Raw genomic sequence first — 25,728 nt, 5'->3', positions numbered from 1 at the left:
TAGGGGGTTGTTATCTGCTCATTTTGGTGGAGGGAGTTTACTTATCCCGAGAGTCAATATTTGGAGGTGCCAAAGAATTGACTTTATTTGCATATATAATATATAATTTCACAATTGATATGATGTCGGGGTTGAATCCTCTCCACTAGCTGCTTATTCTGAGCCCTGAGGTCCCTTTGCCACATAAAAGATACCAATATTATAAATAGCACATGGCTTGTGGGGGTCCTTTAAGAAAGTTTGCACTGGGGTCTAGGCATTTCCAATAGTGTTTCCACTTCCCCCTAATTGCAAAATCTAAAACTGTTTCATGCTTGTAATACACATTGGAAAAGTCTATTGCAAGTATGCTGGTGAAGGAGATGGCCGAGGTGGTGGATAAAGTATGTCTCTTGCCACCAGGGGGGCCATTGGCGTTTGAGTTGCAGGTCATGCCATGCATGGAGACTCATGACTCATCTTGGATGCTTGGAACTTTTATCAACAGTACAATACCAAGTGTGTCCACAATAATTGGCTAACCGTAAATAAAAGTGCTCTTACGCCAAGCTGGAGCACCAGAATAATCTTTAGGATGTTTCTGGCTGTGTGTATAAAGTCCTACTTTAGTCTCCAATTAAAGGTGTTGTCCCGCGCCGAAACAGTTTTTTTTTTGCATAGGCCCCCCCGTTCAGCGCAGGACGAACCCAAGGGATGTGTTGAAAAAAAAAAATTTACTTACCCGAATCCCCTCTGCAACTTCTTCCTTCTTTTCCTCCAAGATGGCCGCCGGGATCTTCACCCACGATGCACCGTGGGCTCTGTGCGGTCCATTGCCGATTCCAGACTCCTGATTGGCTGGAATCGGGCGATTAGATGGATCCATGGAGACGGGGATGCCAGCAACGGAGTGGGTAAGTGAATAACTTCTGTATGGCTCATATTTAATGCACGATGTATATTACAAAGTGCATTAATATGGCCATACAGAAGTGCTGAACCCCACTTGCTCAGAGGCGTAACTTGAAGCTCCTGGGCCCCAATGCAAAACCTGTACCAGGGCCCCCAACTGTAATGCTTTATTTATAGTACTGGGCTCCCTATATGGAGAAGAGAGGCCTTATGGGCCTCGTAAGGCTCCTGGGCCCGGGTGCAACAGCATCCCCTGCGCCCCCTATAGTTACGCCCCTGTATGTGCTATATTAATAAGGATGATTATTACGAAGAAGAAACCCATACAAACTCCATGCAGATATTGTCCTTGGTTAGATTTGAACCCAAGACCACCGCACTGCAAGGCAAAAGTACTGAGCCCCCATGCTTCTTTTTCCTCCTTCCTCCACTGGAGGGGGGAAGAAGAAGACAGAGGAAGATGAAGTGCCTCAATTGCCCAGATGAGTGGAGATGCCTCAGATGCCCTATGTAGAAGCCCAGTCCCATATGCTTGCCAGCCTCAGTTGCCCTCCATGATGCCAGCCATAGGTTCTAGTGTATAAATGATAAGAGCTTGCATCTGATCCATTTTTTTTGTCTCTGTTCCCAACCTACACTATATTATGTATCAGAATGCAGAGTATGTCTTGAGGATGATGGCAAGAAGCACATCGGTGTGAATCTCTGCCTGTTCCCAGTGGTCATGTAGAATTGTGCCTACTCAATGCCATTTTAATAAATTCATATGCCTGGCAGCAACAAGTCCCTGGAAATTGTTTGCAGCCACAAAATTAGACCAAGATGTCATTTCCTAGGCAGCCTGTATTGTGACAGGGAACAATTCATGTCTATGCAGATGACTGTGACCTCTCTCTATAGACAGGGACCGTGGCACTTGAGCTGTAACGGTCTCTTCTATTTTGTGAATCCTGGCACCGCTGCTCATCTACTGCTAATAACTAAGAGCCAGGAGTCACTGAACTGTCTAGACACATTGAATAATGTTGATTTTATATGTATAAACTGAGGTTCAGTTGGAGAATAAGGAATGTGTGGACTGCCCCTGGTGGCCACAAGTAGTGCTGCAGCACCTGTACTTCTCTCTGTATCCACCCGGCCTAAGACATAAAGAGTGCTGCAGTCTGAGTAATCCCTCTACTCAGTTAGTCAGCCAGAGGGTCTATGTCACTGGTGCCAAACAAATATTAGTGAATATATAAAATAAAAGTCTGCAAAAGACATCTCATTTTGCTTCAACCCCTCCTGGCCACAACTTGTATTACAGCACCAAAATTGTTTTCCTTTACCTGCTTTTCCCTGGTGGCAACAAATAGTATTACAGCACCCAAACTGCTTTCCTTTAGCTCCCTTCCCTGGTGGCGACAAGCGGTACTACAGCATCTGAACTGCTTTCCTCTACTTCATTTCTCTAGTGGCCACAAGTGGTACTACAGTATCTGCACACCTAACTTTTCTATATCCACTTCTGCCTGATGGCATCTCCACATCTACCATCTACCAACTGTTGGCTGCTACTGATGTTGTACCATTTGCACATCCACCCTTCAGCAATCCCCCCCCCCCCCCCATGGTGGCCACAAATAATTCTGCATCTGCACATCAATATACCTTTAGCACCTCCTGGTGGTACTACAGCGTCTGAACTGCTTTTCTCTACCTCCCTTTCCTGGTGGCCACAAGTGGTACTACAGTATCTGTAAACCTACCCTATTTTATCCCCTTCTCCCTGGTGGCCACAAGTGGACTCATAGCATCTGCACATTTACCAACTTCCAACTAGTGGCTGCAACTGACGCTGCACCATTTGCACACCTACCCTTCACCTACACCCACTTGATAGCAAGAAATGATATTGTATTTTGTTCTTAAAGTTATAGTAACCCATTTATTGCCTATGAGTGATAAGGCACTTCATACACCCTCATTACTATCCAGCATCCTTGTATCACCCCATAACCATCACTATACTCCAAATTACCAAAGTTACCTGCCATGTCAACATCGCTAGCCAATGCACCATTGGTGCCAGATTATATCACTACATTATAGGAGGCCCATATCACTCCGGTCTCACATGCACTGTAGGTGCCAATCAACCTCTCCATCATTGCGTACGCTTTCGTATGCGTGTAGCGCTGCAATACCATGAAGTACCCTGTCCCCTTCACAATGTTCTACAGCAACATCATATAACTCTCATCACATCACTTACTATATCGTCAACCGGGTAGCATAAACTCACAATCCCCGCACAACTTCAGTGTTTTTAGGGAGATTCCCCCCAGTCATACATGTCTTGTCTCTTCTAGTGTGCGCACACTAACTGTCGTCAGACCGGTCTTACACATATCATCACATATGGAACTATGGTGCCGTCATCTTCTTCTGCGACCACGTCCCCTGTGGGATGGGAGACTTCCTCTCCTTCCGAGCAGGTTTGTAATCTGCAGCCCGAATCTTCAGGCCCCCTCATGTGCCCCAGCATGGGAACAACATGCTCACACTTCTCCCAGTGGCTACTGCCACGTCCTCAGTGGTCTGTGCTGGTACCACTCCGTCTGCCTCCGCTGTCCTCACTGGTCTCACCAGCTTCTTTAGTTTTTATAGTGCGCCTACAGGCTCCAAAATTTCCGCCATTTAGCATTGGGGAGGGGTCTGGCTTCAGCCCTCACTATACCCTATCTGGGGCCTATCCTTTATCTACTCCACCTTGTGGTGGCCAGATCCGAAACAGCATCTACACACCTAATCCCCACTCACTCACCACTGGTGGCCTTACGTGGTACTGCAGTACATGCATCCAACCCCTTCTGCCAGCACCATGCCCTGGTAAGTGGAGAAAACTCTTTCCAGACAGTTTTATTGCCCCTGACCAAAATCATCTGATCTGAAAGCTTGGTGTATGTCTGTACTGAAGCCCCTTATATCCTAAATACAGTAAGTAGATCTCTTCTCTAAAGATGTCCTATGCACTACAAATAATAGCCCAGACATGAGCATATAGGATGCCCTGCATCCCATGATTTGGTAGTGATCCAAGCTGAAAGGGAAGGAAGGGAGAAACCTGTCAGGTCATGTCACCAACATGACGGACATTTTGAATGCCGCCATCTTGGATTCAACTCTAATTTTTTCACTGAGAAGGTAGGTGTTAACTATTTCACCAAAAAAAACAATGGTGTGCTTCATCAGTAATGGTTTTTGATCGTCCAGATATTAGTTTATCAGCGACAGAACCTATTTCTCAGAATTTGGAAAGAAGTTTGGTAACTGCACTGTGAATAATGGGAAGTCTGGTTCGGTAATGCCGATTGAAATCTTCTACGATGACATGTGTGCATTGTTGACTTGACATAAGGGCGGTCTTAACATGTTCTGCTTGAGATAATGCCATCATTTACATTGCCTGCAATGAAGGAAAATCACTGTGTTAACATTAGAATGAATTAAGTTATGTTAAAATGAAGCATTCCATTGTTTTTCGGGTGAAATTCTCGGCCAGTTTGGTACATCATACACCAACCTTCCCACTGGAAAAATTTGAGTTGAATCCAAGATGACGGCATTCAAAATGGCCGTCATGTTGGTTTACAGCTTGTATGCAACATTGGATCCCCATCTGCCAAACCATTTTATTCTATGTATTCTATAAAAGTGTTTCCAAATTTTTCACCCCCCTGAACAGCACATGTGTCAAACTCAAGGCCCACCATGTGATTTTTTTTGTGGCCTTCAATGACGTCCAGAAGCAGAAGGACGACTCTCCACTTTCTCTGGAGGACACAGCCGGCGCTTGGCAGAGGGGACAGTGCCAGCAAATCTTAGATTCTGCGCAGTGCACTTTTCAGCAACCCACAGGTGGCGGCACAGCTCTGCCAGCCCTAGCCAGGCACCCTAGCCACCCTCCAAGGTATGAAGCACCATCATAGTCCATAGAACTCCACAGCCATATTAAGGAGTAGTTACATTAGTTACATTTAGGGCTCATTGACACAGGGGCGTACACAGTTTTGGTCTGAGTAATGCACTATATTTACACACACCAAAACTGCATATTTACTGTATATAGTATTTGGACATTCTTGTGGGGGACATTAAAGAGGTTGTCCCGTGAAAGCAAGTGGGGTTATACACTTCTGTATGGCCATATTAATGCACTTTGTAATGTACATCGTGCATTAAATATGAGCCATACAGAAGTTATACACTTACCCCCTCCGGTGTTGGCGTCCTCGTCTCCATGGCGCCGATCGAAGCCTTCTTCCCCCTCGATTAGACGCGCTTGCGCAGTCTGCCCTCTTCTGTCCGGCTCCGGCGTGCTCGCGCCGCAGAGTTCTTCTGCGCATGCGCAGAAGACCTGTACGGCGTGAGCACACCGGAGCGGCCCCATTCAACGGGACAGAAGAGCAGACTGCGCAAGTGTGTCTAATCGAGGGAGAAGAAGGCTTCGATCGGCGCCATGGAGACGGGGACGCCAGCGCCGGAGGAGGTAAGTGTATAACTTCTGTATGGCCAATATTTAATGCACGATGTATATTACAAAGTGCATTAATATGGCCATACAGAAGTGCATAACACCACTTGCTTTCGCGGGACAACCCCTTTAAAGGTGGATAGGGGGGGGGGGTGCACACATATTCACTGCATTTTTCACGTGTGCGAATACAAAAATGCACAAGAAGGTCCCATAGACTTCTCCTGCCTTCATGCCTAAATATGCATTAAATACGGTTGTATTCTGCATATTTACTGAGTATTACACAATACCATTGACTTTAATGGGCAATTTTGATCCGTAATACGGGCCAAAATAGTATATACTGCGTTTTTTTTTTCATGCACGTAAAGCACACGTGTGAAAAATGCATATCTGAATACCCCAATGCAAATGAATGGGGATTAAGCTGTATTACATATATGCAATAAGGGATACAAATACGCCAGTGTGAATGAGCCTTTGTAAATGAAGGCAACCATAATGCTGATGTGGCCCTCGGTGAAAATGAGTTTGACACCCCTGCTGTACTGTATCACTATAGATAGTGTATCTCTATGCTACATCAACCCCATCTGGGGTCTAACTGCCTGACACTACATAAGTGATGACATCACTGATGTGAAAATATAACATATGACATCACTGTTCCTAATTATGTGATGGCATCACCAGAAAGAAGAACATATTCTAAAAACTATTACAAATTGAGAAGCTCTAAGGATATACTTGGATTTGTAGTTCCAAAGCAGCTCCAGTACATACTGATGCTACAGTCCTATGTAATCCTACCTGTTGGGTCCCTGGAATTCCTCCAGCATTGTCAGTCCTTCTGTACCTCCCACGTCTCCCTCTCCTCCCTTGAGTACCTGGATTAGTTAGACCTGACAAACACCTATCACTTGACTGGCTCTCCATAGCCCACCTTCCTGGGCGCACAGAGCACTGATGTGGATGAACCTGCGCTGCAGCTACAGTCTACCAGTCTGTCTTCTCCAGACCACAGGAGGAGGCTGATCCCTCCAGGAGTTGCTGGGCTTCTTCTGCTCCTCACTTGTAGCCTCCAGTACAGCAGAGGCACCTGTTCTGCACGAGGCTCAGGTGATCCCAGGATCTCACTCCTTCTATAGGAACCATCCTGGTCACTGACTATTTGAATATTGCTTTGCCTGCTGTTTAACCAAGAGGAGACAGCTGGGGACAAGTGCAGAGTCAGGCTGCACTACTGAGGACTGGTATACAGAAGCAGCCTGGAATGCTAGGGACAAGTGCACAGAACTAAACTACACTACTGAGGACTGATGTGCAGAATAACACTGCACTACTGAGGACTGGTGTACAAAAGTAGTCTGGACTGCTGGGGAAAGGTGCACAGAATCAGGCTGCACTATTGAGGCTTGGTGAACAGAAGTATCACACTTCTTTTCTGAGGATTGATCTGCAGAAGTTGCCTGAACACGGAATCGGGCTGCACTACTGAGGACGTTTGTACAGAATCGGACTGCACTACTGAGGACTGTAAAGCAGAATTCATCTGGACTGGTAAACGGCTGCAACCTGCACTACTGAGGATAGGTGAACAGAATCCAACTGTTGCTAACGAGTCTTCAATAAGTGTAGCCTGCACTAGTGAAGTCACAGGTAAATAAGAACAGTCTGCACTACTGAAGATAGGTGAATAGGAGCAACTTGCACTTCTACCAAAAAAGAAGTGACGGAAGGAGTCTGCACTACTGAAAATAGGTGAAGGGGAAGCTGAAGATGTTTTTACCTGCAAGACTGGGACCGAGGGAGACACCAAAGTATATGGAGATATGGAAAATTTACTAAGAGCAACAGGCAAGACAAGAAAGTATTCATGTAAGTTTTCTTATTCCCAACAGATATGTAGTAGAGCTGAATTTGTCATATGACATAGTGTGTTATCTGCAGGTAAAACTACTACTATAATGTTATCACAGTGCGCAAATATACTATCCTGATGGAGTAGATGACAAACTCAGCTCTGCTACAGTACCTTTTCATTACATAAGTCATTACATATCACTAGTGGTTAGTGAGAATATAACAATATAACTACAGACATTTTTATAGATTTATGGAAGTATCTTACAGTGAAGTATATTTATATATAGGAACAGACACCTGCAATTACCAGCAAGTACAGATGTAGCAGAGCTGATTTTATTTAACGCACTGGGGCTTCAGCATTTTGATAACATAAGATAACATAAGACTATGCTATAACCTGTAGTCCCGTGTGAAATCACTGAGAACATATTGTGACATCATGATGTGCCGTCTCTTATCACATGCTCAGCTCTGCTACATCTGTATTACTGATAGCATGGATTGAGATGATATGCCTTCATACTAAAGTTACATATAATGCACGGATGAATCAAATCAAATCTTGGTTTTGTCTACCTCAAGCCCTAGCTGTGCCTGTACCCCAGATCCTGTTTGTGCCCTTCCCTAAAATCCTGGGTGTCAATACCCTAACTCCTGGCTGTGTCTGCACCCCAAATCCTAGCTGTGCCTTACCTTGAATCCTAACTGTTCCTGTAATCCAAATCCTAGCTATGTCTGTATACCTATATACTTGGTGTACCTATATACCTTGGTGTACCCCAAATTCTATCTGTGCCCGTACCTCAATTTATTGGCTTTGCCTATACCCCACATCCTGGCTGTGTCTGTAGCCCGAATCTTAACTGTTCTTGCACCCCAAATCTTGGCTGTGTGTGCACCCTGAATTCTCGCTTTGGCTGCACCCCAAAACCTGTGTGTCTATCCGGAATATTAACTGTTCTTGTACCCCAATTTCTGACCGTGTCTGTAACATAAATGCTGTGTGCACCCCGAATCCTTTTTATGCTTGTACCCTGAATCCTAACTGTATCTGTATCCTATATTTTGGCTGTGTCTATCTCAAGCTTGATTATGGCTGTACCCCAAATCCTAGCTGTGCCTGTATCCCAAATCCTAACTGTGTGTGTACCCCAAATCCTAGCAATGCCTGTATGCCAAAACCTAGCTGTGCCAGTACCCCACATCCTGGCTGTGTCTGTACCCGGAGTTCTGGCTGTATCCATAGCCTATATACTGTTTGTAATGTACACGGACTCCTGGCTGTGACTGCCCCCCGAATTCTCTATACCTTTGTACCCTGAATCTGGGATGCAGTATATTACACTGCTTCTAGCTGCCCACTATGATGCCACCTGTTGTTTTATGCCACTCTATGCCCATCACTCTCCACCCTATTCTATGGAGTCTATAAAATGGGTGATTAGATTAGTCTGCGACCCAACTTTCTGTCTTGTAGACTTCTTGGAGGAGGAGGGTGGGGAAACTTCTAGGATGTTACTTCTTCTTGAAGTTCTCCCAGTGAAGCGCGCAGTGATTTCTATCATTATCTACTGCCCTAACTTCCGAACATGCTGGGAGTTGTAGTTTTACAAGATCGCAGACCTGTATATCTGTGATCTGAGGATCATAAATCCTTAATCCTTGTTTCTCCGCTGCTGTAGGAATGTTTTAAACGCAAGTCCACTGTCTCATAGATTTGTCTGGTTCTGGCAAAGCTGGGTGACTATCAGTGTGCCACTACAGCACCCATTGGAGATGTCACTCAGCTTTTTAGCACCCTGTTTAGTTTTGCAGGATATGACAGTGTGAGTTATATCACTGCACAACCAGGTAGAAAATTGCCCTTCAGGACTTCAGAAAAGCTGGATGACAGCCCGTCAAATGAAATATGCAATGCAGCCATATTGGTCCTTATAACCCACTTTTCCTGACAAGTTTCCCGGTAATACAGCCAAGCAATGGCTGCCATTATGGCTTATGCAGGGTTTCTCACGCAGCTTTTCTGGAGTCCTGAATGCCAATTCTCTGCCTCGTATGCAGTGATAAAACCTCATATACTCTCTTATCACTGCACACTTGAGCAGATTTTGGGAAAGCTGGGTGACATCTGCTATGGGAAATATAATGGCAGTCACAGAGTTCATCACCCAGCTTTCCCAGGTACAGATATAACTAAGAATAGACTTTTGACTCAAAAGTTCCTAGTTATTCACAGGCATGAAAACAATCACTATATAACTAGGCAGGTTTTGGTGGCGAACCCATCTAGTAGCTGTCAAGGTGACCACACAGCTTTCCCAGACTTCTGAATGGATAATGATTTGTAGGTCTTATTCTGCGCTACAAGCTGGTATTTAAGGGTAATGATATCTGGGGCACAGATACAATTGACTGGGATGATTGCTGGCGCCAAGAGACTTCTGCCCGTGGTACCAGATGCCAGCTATGCAACTGCTGGGATTTTTAGTACCACCTGATGGGGGTTATTCCAGTAAAATCAAAATCCACAAGATAGGTGATAAGTGTTTGATCACTGGGGGTTGGGCCGCGGGGATCCCAAAAATGGCGCACTCTGAGTCCTTTGGGAGAATAAAACCCCATTGTATGACTACCGCTCCATCTCTCTTTGTCCCATAGACGTGAATGGAGTGGTGGTCATGTATGCACAGCCGGGATTTATGATCCAAAGGGACTCTGGGTGCGCCATTTTCATGATCCCAGTGGAATGAGCGCCAGTGAACGTACATTTATCACCTATCCTGTGGAAAACGATTTGGGTGGGATAACCCCTTTAGGCTGAATGGTCGCTGTACTGGAATTTAGCAGAATAGGAAGTGAGGGGTTAACATGGAGACAGTCAGCATCTCCATCTCATCTTCGTCCCTCTCCACTGGTGCCCATGTCTGCCCAGTGTAGGTCTTATCTGTGTTAATCATTGATGGCATGGTACAAGGAATGAACTCTCCCTGGTTTACAGCAGAATAAATATTAGGGCATTGCTGGAGCTGCGCCATCTGCATTGTACGTGGGAGACGAGGGGCTGCCGCAGGAGGCACCACTTGTCCGCTAGAAATTCAGCATTTGGGCAGTAACTTAGTAACATAATGGAATCTCCGTCAATGGAAAGCTGCGGGGTGTGCAGTCTCTCCAATAAACAGAAGTCAGCGACTACTCCACCTATTCTCCTCCAGCTGGATTCATTATCCGATATGCATTATCACGGTGGGAATCCATTCATCTAATACAAAGCTGAAGACTTGGGGAAGAAACACAACAGAGAGACATTGTGTGATTGATATAAGTGAGTACAACATCAGAGCAAGATGAGAATTTAGTACAGGAAACTGACCCATTGAGGGGAAACTCTAGTACCCAGCTGTACCGCCTCTAGCTTGGATGCAAGATGTGATACAGGTGGGCATGGAGGCTCTAGTGCTTTGGTGTACCACCTCTAGCTTGGATACCAGATGTGATACGGGCGAGTATGGAGGCTCTAGTACCCTGTTGTACCACCTCTAGCTTGGATACAAGATGTGATACAGGTGGGCATGGAGGCTCTAGTACCCTGTTGTACTGCTTCTAGCTTGGATGCAAGATGTGACACGGGTGGGCATGGAGGCTCTAGTACCCTGTTGTACCACCTCTAGCTTGGATACAAGATGTAATATGGATGGGAATGGAGGCTCTAGTACTCTATTGTACTGCCTCTAGGTTGGATACAAGATGTGATATGGGCAGGCATGGCAGCTCTAGTATCCTGTTGTACCGCCTCTAGCTGGGATTCAAGATGTGATACAGGTGGGCATGGAGGCTCTAGTACCCAGTTGGACACCCTTTAGCTTTGATACAAGATGTGATACGGGTGGCATGGAGGCTCTAGTACCCTGTTGTACCACCTCTAGCTTGCATACAAGATGTGATATGGGCGGGCATGGAGGCTCTAGTACCCTGTTATCCTGCTGGAAATTGCCTCTTGGAAGCCGACATGAGAGGAACACATGTGGCTGTAGGACATCCTGAACATATGGCTGAGCTGTTATTGTCACTCGTACCACTACTAGAAGGGAATGACTGCTGTATGTGATGGCCTGCCAGACCATCACACCAGCAGGGGGCAGTGTGCTCAACCTGAGGTCTCCAGACACGAACACAGCCGCCATCAGCGCCCAAACTAAACCTTCGATACATTGCTGAAGATAACCCGGTTCCACTCCATATCGTCCAGTTTTGTCATTCACAACACCACTGCAAATTGAGGCAATGGTGGGTGTCAGAGGCAGTAAATGTAATGGGCACTGTTAGACCAAATGTCCTTCACATCCCAATCATGCGCCCCTCTCAGACTCTGGTAACGGGGTTACATCTTTTCTCTGCGTCGTAGAGGCGTCTAGTGGCCAACAAGCTCTACACAAGCAGAAGAAGAGGTCACTACACACAAGGAGCCTCCGAGAGCCTCTTATAGGCCAAGGGGGAACCACTTTTAGTGCCTCATGTGGTAAAACCGTTCATCTAATCACCACAACTCTCATCATCTACATATCTGTCTGAGATGGAACGGCATGCTGAGTTTTACAGCAAAATGACAACTTCTTCTGTGGGCGGGATTTGTTTAGACAATGAGTGTATTTTAAGAGAATTAGCTGAGAGTGACGTTTCTTACTCCAGTCTTTATGCACGCTTTCATTGGAGCCCAATGCACCAAATGTCAGAGCCTGGAAACCCATCCGCTCATGTTCTACTGACACAGAGGCAGCACCTGCCATAGAGATCACGAAACAGCTTTGCGCACATCAGTGCATTGACAGCCAGCAGAGATATTAAAAAAATGGTTAGCAACTAGGGATGAGCGAGCGTACTCGGAAAAGCACTACTCGCTCGAGTAATTTGCTTTATCCGAGTATCGCTGTGCTCGGGTCTGAAGATTCGGGTGCCGGCACGGAGCGGGGAGCTGCAGGGGAGAGCGGGGAGGAACGGAGGGGAGATCTTTCTCTCCCTCTCTCCCGCCCGCTCTCCCCTGCTCCCCGCTGCGACTCACCTGTCAGCCGCAGCGGCACACGAATCTCCAGACCCGAGCACAGCGATACTCGGATAAAGCACATTACTCGAGCGAGTAGTGCTTTTCCGAGTACGCTCGCTCATCTCTAGTAGCAACACAAAGCAGATTTGAGAGATTTTCATCATATGATAATTAATTTTATTTACATGAACCTGCAAAGTCTTTCTAATCGCTCCTCATCAGTCACAGCCGGAATGAGTCACTGACTGTTCTGATAATTATACCAAATGCTTTAGTGCACGGACACTCTCCTATCCAGTGACGAAGGGCTGAAAAAGCTTGTATATATGTAGCGGGCGGGAAAAACCTGATGGTGTGTCACGTGTGGCTCTACCATCTCCTCCCGGTGCATCCAAAATGCTGTTGGTCCAACCATATACAGGACCCTGTAATAGCAACCATGCTAAACAAATATCTTATTTATCTGTCCACGTGACGCCAGTGCCTCTTCCCAGTGCTTGAACACCCAAATCAATTAGGAGAGTTCACAGTCAAAGAAGTAGTTTCAAACTAGAGGCACACGGTTTTCTTTTACTTGCATTTTCAACTTTGATTGCCCGTGTATCTAAGGTGGGATGTTCCATCGCAGATTCAGCACAAAGTACCGGAAGAATTAGTGATGCGTGCAGCACCTTCTCTTCTTGCAAAATGCTGGGCAGTTGAACCGAAGCTGAACAGATCCCATTGTTATCAATAGGGTCCAATCGGCACTGTTTGAGTCCATCAGCAGATGGACCCGTTTGGCCAGGGGATTTCCTTTTTTGCTTTCTGAACGGAGCAGGAAAACGATCCCCCAACGCAGGTATGAAAGCACCCTAAGCCCATCAAGGGGGATACAGCCTCAGCATAACTACTCCTATGATGTATCACATTATATAAGTGTATCTAAGCCTAGCATGTGTCACATTATCTCAGTGTGACACAATCTACATGTGTGATACCATCTGCTGATCCTGTGTATCTAACTCCATCATACAGAATACAGTCTCATTGTATCTAAGCCAACGATGTGTGATACTGTGTCAGTGTGTCATACCTCAAATATGTCATATTATCTCAGTGCGACACAGCTTACCATGTGTGATATTGTCTGCTGAGCCTTTGTATCCAAGCCCAATATAGGTATACACCCTCATCATATAAGCCTATGTTGTGTGATACAGTCTCAGTGTATCCAAGCCTAACATGTCACACTGTTTCACTGTCTGCTGAGCCAGTGTATGTAAGACCATCATGGGAGACACAGCCTTAATGTATCTAAGCCTATTATGTGTCACACTATATCAGTGTATCCAGATTCATATGCTATATGATACTGTCTCTATGTATCTAAGCCTACAATGTGTGATACAGTCTTCGAGAAACATACACTACATCCCCCATCGTACTAAATTTCATTAAATACAGCGTTCTGTGGATCTGGTGTATCTAAGCCTATCATGTTGGATACAATCTCAGAAAATGGAACTAGGACAACCACCAATCAGTGTGTCCACCTTGTGAATGGGAAATCCTCAGTATGTGAAATCTCTGGTGGTCCCATAGAGGGGATGACACAAAGGTGGGACTCGGTGACAATAGCACAAAAACTTCCTGCAGCAGTGGTCGGTCCAGAGGGGAACGTCTGCAAAATCTGCAGCTTCCATTGTATGTGCATACATAGAAGTAAGATTGTCCTTGCAGCACATGTAGGCTGTGACCACTAGAGGGCAGAGCGTGGTAAACTATTAGGTTACATAGAGATGCCCATCATCGGAGTCACAGATCCACGGACTGAGGTCTCAAAGTGCTTCCAGAAAGTAGAGATGCGAAGAAAGGCGCAGGACGAGGAGTGTAAGATGAACACGTCTTTGGATGTCAGGATAATTAAAGGGGATCTCCACCAAAAATAATTTATGTAACATTTTCGCTAATCATTTACAGCAATTAGTTCTCCCTGCTGGACATTTGCAGCGGACGGTGCTGATTGGTCATGGCCGGGTACCTTGTAGTCCGTGAGAACTCTGCAGTATGAGCCGGCAGTAACAGGATGGGAAAGTCACATAAAACGGATTGGTTATAGACAATTTCCTCAGCACATCCAAAGGGATCTTGAACACGGGACGGAATTACGCCGCAGGGCGCAGCCAAATCCGCAGCTGCAGCATTCAGCATCAGAATCCGCAGGTCTAACGGCAGATTTTGATGCAGAATTGCAGGCAGGTTTTAGGCCATTTTCAATTCTGCATCAAAATCCGTAGTCTATGGATTTTGGTGCAGAATTTACTGCGGCTTGCGGTGTGTTGTGCGGCCAATTCCTTCCAACGGGGAAAGTCCCAAAGAGACGTATCAGCACCAAAAAAATGCAGATTTGTTATGGATTATGCAAAAAAGACCCCATAAAGAATCGATGCTTTGGAAGACCCCTCTTGCGAAGGTTGGCGTGGGTTTGCAGGTAATCCGCAGCTTAAGCTGCAGCAGCTACCTTTTCAAAGTCACAACCAGGGAGTCCTCCACTAGCTAAGGCCGGCTTCACCCCAGTGTATGCGTATTTGTGGAACGAACGTTGCTTCTTGTGCACATGCATCTGTGTACTGTACCTGTCACGCACACAAGTCGTGCGCATTAGCGCACTAAAAAATACGTATCACTGCTCCCAGCTATTGACATGTCTTCTTAGTCTAATGAGTTCAATACGTGTTTTTTTGTTTCTGCGCTATTAGGTCGGCTTCACATGCAATAAGGATAGAATCCATTGTGTTCGGACACATTTTGTGCGTGTATTTCGCGTATACGCATGCAAATAAATCAGACCTGCTCTATCTTTCTGCGCATTTGCACACCAAGAATCCCAATAGAAGTCATTGGGGGTGCGCAAATGCGCACGCAATTCTGAAAAAAAAGAAGACATCTGGAACTCATTAGGCCAATCGCTATTTAATCGGGGAGTATTCGTCTGCCACGCGCAAATAAACATTCCATGCGTGCACAAAAGTACGCCACCACACACATAAAAATAAATCGCATACATAAAGCGAATACATTGCACTGAGGCTTGCGCAACCCCCCCTAAAAAAAACACCCATGTGAAGGGGACCTTATGTGGTGTTTCATGCATCTCCTAGAGTATTCCACACATATTTGTACTTCCCCGTTGATTTCTATGGGGGGCCTTGGTGTGCAAATGCGCAAAATATAGAGCGTGTTCTGTTTGAACGCACGCAAAACAGGAAATGTGGATGAAGCCTTGCAGTCAATGGGTTCTACGTCCTGCGTAGTATTTCAATCCGCCTGTGTGAAGCCGCCCTAACTGGACAATTCCTATCTCCGTACTAGAAGAGTTCTCACCATTTGTCCCTCGTCACTCGATTGCACAAAACCCATAATTATTGACATTCTAAAGGGCAATGCCTCCTAAATCTGCCAATTCCATTAGTTCAGCTGATAAAGCGCAAGTGCGTACAAGTCGTATAACTGCAATCGCGTCCCAATTACTAACAGCAAGTCAATAGTAGGCCAATAAATCCGCCATGTATTGTAAAGCGCCACAAATAGAAGCCGCAACTACAAATATCCACATAGCATGGCAAAAGGGTTTACTGGGAATGGTTCCAAATGTGCCCTCTGCGGTCGGCGACCACTGGCAGTATATCAATAGGATGGCATGTCTGTACTATTGATACGAATGGTTTTACACTTTGCTGTTGTGTGACTCCGGGGTAGTCTGTGAGTTTGAGTTATTATGGGATTTAAATTTGAAGGGAGGGTAATTGAAGCCTACTAAGGTACCTGGCGCCCAAAGTTGTGTCGTGCAGCGTAAGTGGACTATGACCCCCTCCCTGGTACCATATAAGATTAATTCCTGGCCAGGGTGGGGAAAATGGACTCACGGGACTGTAATAGCGTTAGCACAAAAGTTTAATATGGCGCCAAGATGTTAGCGAGGCTTTGCAAGGGTTAAGATTAAGTGGGGGAAAAGTTATATGCAGTGGGATGTTATGTCTAAAGGGTTAATGACCATGTACCTTGTAAGTGTTAATGCGGATAGGTGATACATACTATGACGAAAGAGATGTGATGACGCAGCAGGCCAAATGTAGAGTGATGTATAGAGAAACCGCAAGTGTGATGATGATGATGATGATGACGCCTAAGAGTGCGATGCGTTCAGTAATAAAGGAGCATTGCTCCAACAGGGCTTTTGAGGTCGAGACCTACGGCCACAATGATGATGTATATAGCGGGTGATGCTGCAAGCAATAAGATGTAAAATTCCACAGATCAAAAACGGAAAAGCACATGTATTAACCCTTTGAGACAAAGTTCCTTAAACAAAGTAGAAACTTAGGTCCTGTATAATATTATTTAATCCATCTGGAACTCAACTTTTTAACTCAAAAATCCATTTTGCTTCTCTGTTTGAAAGCTTTCCAAGGAGGTCGCCGCTTCTCATCGCGCTCCTCACTTTTAATATCCCCTGGAAAAACAATCCGTCCGTACGGGCCGCACGCTGCTCTGCAAAATGTTTAGAGACAGCTGATCTACCAACCCCACCAGGATTAGCCGCATCGGATAAATGCCTGCGGAGGTGGACTTTTAATGCTCCCTTCGTACAACTTATGTAGTGTAAGTTGCAATGTTTACACGAAATCTATGGTTAAGGGCGAATTCACACGGGGGTATTATAAGCAAAGAATAGAAGCCATGGATTTCAATAGCTTCACTCCCAATTCCTTTTTTTTTTTTTGCGCACATTTCACAGGCACAAAAAAGCAAATAACATAGCATGCTTTATTTTTGTCCGCACCAAAGGTCCCCATAGAAGATTATGGAGGGGGTGCAAAAATGCGCACGGGATGTGCAATGCGCTGTATAGTTCCACGAGAAAAAGAACGCATCTGGAATAGCCAATAAAATCGAAACGTGGTTATGCCCTGTTAGCAAAAAACAATGCTCTGTGGGCCCAAAAAGAGCCTCACTCATAGTGCAAATGTCTTGTGCTGAATTGTGCACAATTGCGCATACTGCCGTTTGAAGCCGCCTTTACACAGATCTGTGGTTGAATGGATTTTATCATGAATGTAATATATTTAAAAAGGGTGTTGGCGGGGCGGGGGCAGGGCTAATTCGCGGAACTTAGCCCCACCCCCAGCCCACCTCCTTTCATTGAAAATAGTGCAGAGGGGTAGAGAGGAGGCAGAGAGGGGGCGGGACCTCAGTTACTGCTCCTGGCTCTTCCATTCCCCCCCCCCCTGCAGATGAGGACTTTTTTTTTTTTTAATTTTATTCTGTAATTTTTTTTTTTACTTGTTTTTGTAACTATTCTAGTTTACCATCTATGACCACCATGACGTCATATAAGACATCTGGGGGTCATTCACATCGTCTTATTTTTTTAGATTTCACACTTTTCTACTGTAATTGCAGCATCCATAGGAGCCTCAGTTACAGGGTAAAACATTGGCAGAGCTGATTTGGGTTTGTTAGGACCCTGTAGCTCTGCCGTGCCAGTGGACACTATGTGTTCCTGGGTCAAATAGCGGAGGGGACACTTCTCTATTCACTGCATAATACTCATTGAGTCCTACGTAGCCTGTAAAGGAGAAGGCAGAAGCCGTTAAAAACGGCTTCTCCTCCGGGTCCTCAGCTGGGACTGACAGCCAAACATCTGACCTGCTGCATTGCCTGACTGTAGCTCTTTATATTGGGGTATGCTAATCAATTTTGGATTAGTAACTGGGTTTTGTTGTGGATTGTCATGGCCAAACTGCAAGGAAAATTTACATACAGTGGATTAAAAATCGTCACTGCGGGTCAATTTCCATACAAACATTTTCCAAAGCCTTTAGATGACATTTATTAACATTTCATTCACTTTCCCGTTGCAGATTTTCCAAAGCATTTCCATTATGAGTGGGAAGTAGCCTAAGGGGAAGATGGGAAAATATCATAATGAGTACATCCCTACTGTGTACAAAGAATGAAGAGTTTAACAGCAGATTTAAAGCTCTTAAGGCGGTATTGCATTTTAAGGAGGAATTATAGTAATTGAAGCCAAAGGAGTTGAGCTAATAGAGGGGGATCTCTGTACAGAACCTCCAAGTGTGACTCTTTTTCTCTCATTGTAAGCCTCCATGCATTACTGAAACCACTCATTGATTTCCATTGTGTTAATGCTTAATTTTCCAAGTGGGGGTGGAGGGTGGGGAATTGAACATTTTCTATATAAAATGGATTAGAAGAAAAGCCGGTGTGGTTAGCCCCTAATGACTGGTAGTCTAGCAAAGGGGGAAAAAATATGATTAGATTAATTAGGCAGCTTCTAACAAACACAAAGGTTTTCTAAAAAGTGGACAATCCCTTGAAGGAAAATGTTGTCAACTTAGGCTGTTGGAGGAAGCTGTGTAATGTACTGTATGTGTGCAGCATGACACTGCTCATTTCCATTCCTGAGTGTTGAGATCTACATCATGTCTAGACTTTAACTAATCGAAGGGACCTTTGAGATTAGAAAAGCGATTATTATAAAATGTGCCAGACCTCCTTTCTGCTGTTTATTACATTGGTGGTACAGTAGCACCATGTAGCAGTTGTCCTAAATGAACGCACCACAACTTCTTCCAAAGTCCACACCGTGCCACTACTCCGAGGAACTGAGACGGCAGCACGAATATCCAGCTGTATGGGGGGCCAGAAGGGATACAACTGTTCTTTTAAGGTCTCACTTTACATTCCCCTCACTATTTATCTATTGGTACCCCCAGCAACACAGGACAGTCAATAATAGGATGTGACTAACTCTGCCACCGTAGGGTGGAACAGCAAGTTACTTGTTGATGGGGTCACTGGAGGTAGGGCTATTCTCTTAAGGTGGGCTCCAGCCTCACCTTACATCCCCCATTTATCTGTTGCTAGCCCACAGCAATGCATAACAGAACAATGTGCTGCCATTCTGCTTTCTGCTGGGTGTGCCACCCTGCCGAGTACGCCAAAATGTAAGATATGGGGAGGAACAACTTATTACTGGATAACACAGCCTGCAGGGGTAGGACCGTTCTCTTAAGACAAGCTCAACATCGACTGTCCATAACATGTTGCTGTAGTACCCCAGAGTGGGGTACTACTGCACTTTTGTGGTTACTTCTAAAATGTGTGTGTATATATCTTTAAATGTGCAGTTTTATGTCATGCATTTGTGCTCATTCAACCTAACCGCATAGTATTCTGGTAAATCCCCCTTACCTCCTTGCATACCTGTCAATCACCCTAAGCCAACCTAAGGATTGGTTAGCTAGCTAGTTAGTATGAGGCCTGTGATTGGAGAATAAGCCCTCTGCATGGGTTGAATGAGAGGATGCAGTTAAAAGAGAGAGGGGGTGAAGTTTAAGGAGTTGGAGAAATGACAGAGAGAGAATTAACAGCAGAGCAGTCAGTGCAGTGGGAAGGAGAGTGTGAGTACTAAAGCAAATTTATGTTGAAAGAACAGAAAGCAAGCAGGAGGGAGAAGATAAGTCAGGAAGAAGAGATAAAGAACAATTTACAAACAGGAAAATAGTGAAAGAGAGAGAAACAGAAAGATAAAGCACAACCAGCATGAAAGAAATGTTCAAGTATTTGTCTCATTGAAATGTACAAATGAGATACTGCCATTTAAGAGTAGCAATGCAAATGTAATATAATGCCTTAACTGAAGAACTCTCTCAGCAATAAATCGTTGTTTGCACCATTTATCCTGAGTCCTTTCCCACCACGCCACACTCCATGGAGGAAGGATTATTCCCCTTTATTCTTGTTTTACCATTTTTATAATTATTTTGTTCGGAGCAGACTTTGGCCTGTAGACGCACTGGCGTCACGACAAAATACCACCTTACCCTACCCGATTTTGCGGGTAGTCACCAAGAGAGCCGCCAAACTAGAACACCAACCATACTTGTAGTGTTAGAGGCAGCGATTAGGAAGAGGAGCAGTATAGCCACCATGATTTCTACCTTCGCCCCTCCCCCATGCTTGATCTAGCCTGCTACACTGCCACTCCGCCTGCTGCTGAGTGCGTCATCCTATTGACTACACCAAAATGTAAGGTGTGGGGAGGAACAGCAAGCTACTGGTTTTTTACAAGTTACTTACAGATGGAATAGTATAGCTAGCTTTTGTAGATGATGCAATGAATAAATGACAGAATGGGTAAAGCAGCTGCATGGGGCAATAAACGGAAGATGCATTAATGTAGCCATAAGAGTATGAATACATTTTGAGTGGAGTGGTGGGCACAAGAGACCTACAGAGCATTATGCTGCTTTAATATCTCTCCTGTCTCCAGCTTCTTCTTTAGTCTGCCTGCTGTTCCCGGAGTGCGACTGATGGCTCGCTCTTTGAACTCCTGCTCATGGAGTGCACTGAAGCATGCTTTTACATTAGAGAATATTACTACTTTGCAATTATTCCATTTGAAAGCTTTTCCCAGTAATATTTATAGGTTCTCTTCCATGCTATCATTATACTTCATGGGCAAATGGACAATTCCTTGGAAAGTGCGCTTGCTTACCAGAATTACCTCTACGAAACCAATTTTAGACGTCACTTTCTCTCTCTCTGTTAATTTTTTCCATTGCTTATAATACAGTCAAGTCACATTATTATGACCACCAGCTATTAGCAAAAGTAACCGCCGTATGCCGCACGGACAGCAGCTAGACGGGCTGGGAGTGACTCAATAAGGTGCTGGCAGGTTATCCTAAGTATCTAGAGCCATGCTGACTACAGTACATCTGACAGTTGCTGGAAGGTGTGTGGGGAAGGACCCGTAAAGCAAAAACAACGATCGAGGTGGTCCCACAGATGCTCAATTGGGTACAAATCTAGGAAGTTAGGGGACCATGAAAGTACTTGAAGTCTTCGTCGTGATCTTCCTACCACTGTCAGACACTTCATCTTGGCTTCATCTTCCATTCTCATCCACTTAAGGGAAGACAAACCGCATGTATGGATATACGTGATCTGCAAGGATGGATTTATAATCAGTTTAGAGCACCTTCCATATGGATGATCGGCCCAGAGAATTCCACCTGAAAAACTCCCCAGACCATAACGTTGCCGCCACCGGCTTGTGTTCTTCCAGCAATGGGACGTTTGTTCTCTGATGTTTCTCGCCTGACATACCAACGGTCAACCATTCAATGAAGCAGAAAATGGGACTCATTGGAGAAGGCAGCCCCTTGCCAAGCAGCAATGGTCCAATTCCGATACTACTCTACAAATTAAAGTCTATTCTTTCGATGCACCTTTGTTTGTATAGATGCAGTGACTATCAGAGCCCCATATGCAGTAGGGTTTGCTGAACTTTTGACACGTCTGCTAGCCCCCTGGTTCATTTTCATGGTGAGCTGCTCCCCTGCAGCATATCAGTTGGCCCAGTTGAATCTTTATAGTTGCTGTTCACCTCTCACATCAATGGCACATGGTGCTTCACAATTTTCATCCCAATGATGCTATTTGTCCACTTACAATACACTTTCACCATAGCAGCTCGCAAACAGTTCAGACACTGTGCTGTTTGAGAAATACTGCCATCCTCGTCCTGAAGGCCAATAATCGTCCCTTTTTGCGACTCTTATAAATCGCCCCTTTTACCCATGACAATAAGTGATATATGAACAGACAGCTTATTGCATATCTTATATACCCACCAAGCTAGCTCATGACACATCACTTACTTCATGGGCAGCACGCTGTCAACGTCAAAAGCAGGAGGTGGTCATAATAATGTGACTCAACTGTGTATATTCCTTCTGAGCACTCACATAATAGATAAACTACAGGATCGAGCCTGGAGTGGTGGTAAGGGAATGTGATTGATGGGAATGAGAGCAAGAAAATACTGAAAGACGCCATGGTGCATTGGGCACAGGAAGGCCCACGGTGACCTGGGTAAATATGCTGTATACATGTCAAGCTGAGGCTTGGGTAGACAAGAGTTCCACTAACCCAAGAGTCCACAGAAATCTGCAGTTGGCTGGTAGTGGAGGGTCCTTGACTATTATTGTCATGACTACAGAAGAGAGAAGATGCCCCATGTCAGAGGTAAAAATTAGATTCTGTCATACCATAAAACCCCAGTTTCTTGGCCCAAGGCTAGTGATCCATATTATTAATAGTAATAATAATAACAAGTTACAGATTCGCACCGAAGGAGAAAAGACCCTGTGCACAAGAGCTAACAATCTACAAGGAACAGGTGGAGAAAGTTAGTGAGAGTAGAAGATGGTCATATACTGGTGGCAGCAGGTCTACTATAGATGGTAGGTTTTTATGAAGAGGTGGGCTTTCAGGATGCTTTTAAATGTGTGGAGAGTTTAATGTTCTGGGTTCATGAGTTCAAGAGTATGTGGGACACACAGGAGAAATCTTGGCGATGGCTGTGTGAGAAGTCGAAAAGAAGGCACCAGAGAAGGAGGTCTTGTGAGATTACATATGTGGATGTATCAGGAGATTAGGATAGATGGGGTCATGCATAGCCAGTGAAGGGATTGGCAGTGGGAGTGGCAGAGGTAGAAAGGGGAGAAGTGGATTAATTGGACAATAGAGTTGAAGTTGGACCGGAAGGACACAGTAGTCTAGGCAGGAAACAATGAGAGCAGACACTTGCATTTTTGTTGACTCAGGGTTGAGGAATCATATCCAATCAGGGTTGAGGAATCATATCCAAGAGACATTTTTAAGTTGGAGGTGTTTAGGCCTGGTATATATGATTTGAAGCAAAGTACGAAATCAAAGGTTTCCCCCTGACAGCGGACTTGTGGGACGAGAACAGTATGGAATCATTGACTGTGGCAAATAGTTCTAGTGATAGGTTTGGTTGAGTTTTGTAAAGTAGGAAGAAAAGGAGGATTTGGCTGATAGATAGTGTAGAAGTCTGGATAGCAGAGAGGTAACATCTGGGCCAGAGAGGTAGATTTGAGCGGAATCAGTGTAAAAGTGGTACAGAGAACCATGGAGTCTATAAGCTCTCCCAGGTCATAGGTATAGCTGGAGAAGAGTAGGGGTCCTAGGAGAGAGCCTTGCAGGACTTAGGAGAGCGCCAGGATATGATATGAGTGGGAGACACTAGACTTTCTTTCTTTGTCCCTTGTAGAATAGAGAGGAGGCCTTGTATAGGGAATAGTACACAATTAAATATATATTCTAGTGTTGTGGTGTCCATGGATGGAATACGTCCAGTGTTGGTTCAAACCATCTCCAAGAAGAAGGACCTTTCTTTAGTTGGTCTTCTACTCCATAGCTGTTTCATGGCTTGCCTGTATGGGATGTCCCAAAGATAAAACTTGATGGCTCCCCTCTCTATCGTCTTTTTATTGACTTGACATCTCTCTCTTAAAGTTAATCAAATCATTTGCTGACACAAGGCCAAGGGAAAATGGCAGCTGACCCAGCGATACAGAGCGAAGGAGCTGGAAACTAAACTACCACCCTCAAACAATAGGTGGAAGGTGCATCGTCATGTCAGAAGTGTTTAATGGAGGAGAATCTTTAGAAGATGAGGTTATCTAGAACATGAACCTAAACGACATTTAGGAGCTTCAGGGCATGTCACGGATTGAGTAGCAAATAATAACAACCTCCCAAAAGTACCATAGTGCAACATCACTTCTCTTGCCCCATAGAAATATGAAAGCAACTAGATACCTTCTAGCTTAGATAGAAGATCTACCCAAGCCAAAAGATGCTTGAATTCATAGCTCAGTCCAAAAATGTCCATGATTTCGAAATGGTAAATTTTTTGTTGCCAGCCATGAGCTGTTTACACCACAGTCCCCGCTGTTCTCAAAATTGTCCTCTTACAGTATACTACCCTTGATACAACCCCTGTCCCTGCCTACTTGCCTTCACTCCTGGCTAACCCCAGGCGGGCAACTGGGCAGTGATCCCTACTCTCACTAGGGACCAAAAAGGGACGCTGGCGTACCTGGATGGAAGGGGTAGAATACTGACAGAAAAGGCAGATGAAAATAACCAACACGAACAATACTAAGCAGAACTGAGGAGATAAACTGAAGGGACAAAAGGTTTCAGTAATGACTTATGAAAAACTCTATGAACCCTCCATGTAGCTGGCAAATCAAGCTCATAAGCAAGCGTGATGACAAAGGGACCCACGTAACGCGGCACCAGTTTCAAAGCCTTAACCTTCAATTTGAGATTTCTAGAAGACAAATATACCTTCTGTCGCATCCTGTAAGGTTCATATACTGACAGACTCCTCCCACTACGCAACTGCATACGAGCCCCCGGTGCTTCCAGGTTCTTCTGTACTTCTTTGCATACCCCCTGCAGCGCATCTGTGGCGACATCTGCTGCAGGACAGGCAGACGGAGTAGAAATAGCTGTAAGGAAGCGAGGATGCTGACCATATATGCAAAGGAATGGAGATACCCAGTTGAAGAACAAGCTCTTCCCTAAATTTACACTTACCCCAGAGATCTTGTTTCTCTGGAAACCTTCATCAGGGTTCCATCCTCTGAGACAGAGGTTGATTGCACACTTGCTCGATGCTGCTAAGCCACTTATCCCTCTTCTCTGGCTCAAAAAAAACCCACCCTCCTTGACCCAATGGAAGGATAGAGTGGTTGTTTAGTGCAAACTCTGCCAACAGCAGGAACTCTGCCCACTGATGAGCCTTTTCACTAGCAAACAACTGTAAATATTGCACTAAATCCTGGTTCTTCCGCTCAGTCTGACCATTAGTTTGCGGGTGGAATGCTGACGAGAAGGAAAGTGACATTCCCAGGTTTCTACAGAAGGCTCGCCAAAATTGCGCAACAAACTTAACACAACGATCAGATACAATGTTCTCGGGAACCCCATGTAGACGAATGATTTCTTTTACAAAAATCTTGGAAAATTCTATTGCAGAAGGTAGCTTCTTTAACACCACGAAATGTGCCATCTTTGAGAAACGGTCTACAACAACTAGGATAGTGGTGAATTTCTGAGACTCAGGTAGATCGGTGATAAAATCTATCGATAAATGCGTCCACGGACGAAAAGGCAACGATAACGGTCTCAGAGGCCCCTCCGGTCGACGACGCAGACTTTTACCGCGTGCACAGACAGAGCATCCCTTAACAAAGTCGCGGATTTCCCGGGACATGCCTGGCCACCAGTGGTGTCTAGTACAAAGATCCAGAGTCCCCTGAACCCCCGGATGGCCTGCGAGAACAGATGAGTGAGACTCTTCAATGACTCTGAGACACAAGGTCTCTGGCACAAACCATCTGCCCTCCGGCACCCCTGAGGGAGCGTCCTGCTGACATTTTTGTAGATGAGGAACAAGATCAGATTGTACAGCTGCCACCACCACCCCAGGTGCCAAGATATTCTCGGGAGCCACTGT

General features: G+C 45.1%; 1 protein-coding gene across 1 annotated transcript in view; it reads left to right on the top strand.

Annotated features, from left to right (window-relative positions):
* LOC136577608 (somatostatin receptor type 5-like) overlaps positions 1 to 25,728 on the top strand; it is a 36,527-nt gene that overhangs the window by 556 nt on the left and 10,243 nt on the right. The window lies entirely within an intron of this gene.

This window comes from Eleutherodactylus coqui, chromosome 8 (genome assembly GCF_035609145.1).
Source record: "Eleutherodactylus coqui strain aEleCoq1 chromosome 8, aEleCoq1.hap1, whole genome shotgun sequence".
NCBI lineage: Eukaryota > Metazoa > Chordata > Amphibia > Anura > Eleutherodactylidae > Eleutherodactylus > Eleutherodactylus coqui.
The sequence above is the reverse complement of the archived record's forward strand: the minus strand, read 5'-3'. Positions and strand labels throughout refer to the sequence as shown.